The following is a 2,385-nucleotide window of genomic DNA, read 5'->3' as shown; positions in this document are numbered from 1 at the left end:
AAGGGGTTAAGCATTCAGTTTTAGATCCACTTTTACACTTCACTTTTGAGTACTTTTTGAGCTATGAGTAGCTAACTTCCCTCTCATTGAGAGAGGGAGCTCTGTTGTACTTGATGGATTGATAATAGTGAAATTCTTTTTCTCTTCATCTTCTCTTTGATTTGCTAGAAGAAATTTTGTTCTTAATGCTTAGTGTTCAATTATCTTGGGAAAGAGATTGAATGCAATTGGGTTTTATGGGAACCTTGGGAAAGAAAACATGAAACCATGCTTGAAATCCCTTCTCACACTTGAGTAGAATCTGGGTTTTGGTGTTTGGATACGTGACATATAATCCTCCCTCTACTTGGATCTATAAGGGTGTGTGGTATAATCAGGGACCAAGCATATCTCTCTTCATGAGCAATTAGACCAAGGAATTGGCTATTGATCAAGATCTGAGAGATTGAGTCACCAAGGGATTGGGGTTCAATCAATCATGATTGCCAAGAGGTCAATGAGTTGCATGATTGAAGAGGATATAAGCTAGATTTGATCCAAAGTGACAACATCTCCCAATCTCAATGAACTCCCCCATTCTTATCTATACATTTCTTTACTGCTTAATTTTACATTAAACAATTCCCCACTCCCATTTACATTCAAGTCATTTATGATTCAGCATTTTACATTCTGCAATTTCCGTTTCTGCACTTTATTGCTTTTCTTTATATTTTAGCCATTTACCTTTATGTCATTTACAATTCTGCACTTCACAATCTTATTGATCCGCTTGACTAATTCAGCAATCAATTAAAACTGCTTGAATTTGCCAATCTCTGTGGATACGATCCCACTCCACTATGGGTTATTACTTGGCGATAATTTTGGTGCGCTTGCCAAAAGAACTAATTCACTAAATTTTGAAGTGGGTAGTGAATTCTAGTCATCAGTACGCGACGCTGCCAGCTTCTTAAAACATTATTTTCTTGCGTTCCTTCCACTTTTGCATGCTTCTTATCCATTCTCTAAGCCATTCTTACCCTATAAACCCTGAAAACACTTAACATACATATCAGGCATCGAATGGTAATAAGAGAGGATTAAAATTAGCAAATTTAAGGCCAAAGAAGCATGTTTTCAATCATAGCACAAAATTAGGAAGGAAAATGTAAAACATGTGAATTATATGCATAAGTGTGAGAATAATGGATAAAATCTACTAAATTAAGCACAAGATAAACCCTAAAAATGGGGTTTATCAATCTCCCCACACTTAAACATTAGCATATCCTCATGCTAAGCTCAAGAGAATCAAAAGAGTGAAGAGGAATGGTAGGACTTATTTAAATGCAACTTATCTATATGAATGCAATTGCATGCAAAAATGCTTCTACTTACTATCTATTATATATATATAAGCATATATGTGGTCAAAGCGAGTCAATTTTCCAAAAAATCATATATGCACAATCAAGGGCTAAATAAATCACATCAAGCACATTCACAGTTGAATTGAGTTACTTAAAAAAATTCACAAACTTGCAAGACAAGCAATGATCAAGTATGGACATATGGAAATGAGCAATTGAACCCTCACTGGATGTGTATATGCACTCTAATCACTCAAGTGTTTGGGGTTAAACCACTCAAATCTCCTCTAATCATACGTTCAAAAACTTTTTTCTTCATCTAACCAATCAATAATTATAGTGTACAAATGCAAATATCATGAGGGCTTTTTAAGATTGTAATGGGGCTAAGGTAAGGGTGAGGATATACATATGGACAAGTGAGCTATCATATGAATCTTTGACTAACTTGAGTTCTCATCTAACATACGCACACACTCTATACAATTCTAAAATCAAGCCTAGCCACCCAAAATCTCACTTTTGCATATTTTCACACACTCATGTATTAATTCTAGTTCCATCACATATGCTTTGATTTTCTTATTTGAGCTTAACAATTTTCTCTTTTTTTCTTTTTTTGTTTTTTCTTTATTTTTTTATATACGAAAGCATAATACATCAATGAATATGGTTTCTATAATTTCACACAAGTATGCACCCAAATTCTCAATATTTGTCAATAAAAATAAAACACATTCTCATCAACCAAAGTTCTCACATTTTTCCATACTTATTTGACACACAATCACTATCTTAAGCTAACCAAAGATTCAAATAGGACAATTAATTGTTTTTCCGCTTAAGGCTAGTGATGTGGTAATATGAATAACAAAAAATGGGGTTAAAAAGGCTCAATGTGAAAAACAAAGGTAAATAAAATGGTGGGCTATTTGGGATAAGTGAGTTATAATCAAATAATGACCTCAATCATATAATTGCATTAATATACACTAAATAATGGATATATAGAATGGAACAAACTAAAGATTGC

Source organism: Arachis hypogaea, chromosome 9 (assembly GCF_003086295.3).
Source record: "Arachis hypogaea cultivar Tifrunner chromosome 9, arahy.Tifrunner.gnm2.J5K5, whole genome shotgun sequence".
Classification (NCBI taxonomy): domain Eukaryota; kingdom Viridiplantae; phylum Streptophyta; class Magnoliopsida; order Fabales; family Fabaceae; genus Arachis; species Arachis hypogaea.
This window is presented reverse-complemented; position numbering follows the sequence as displayed.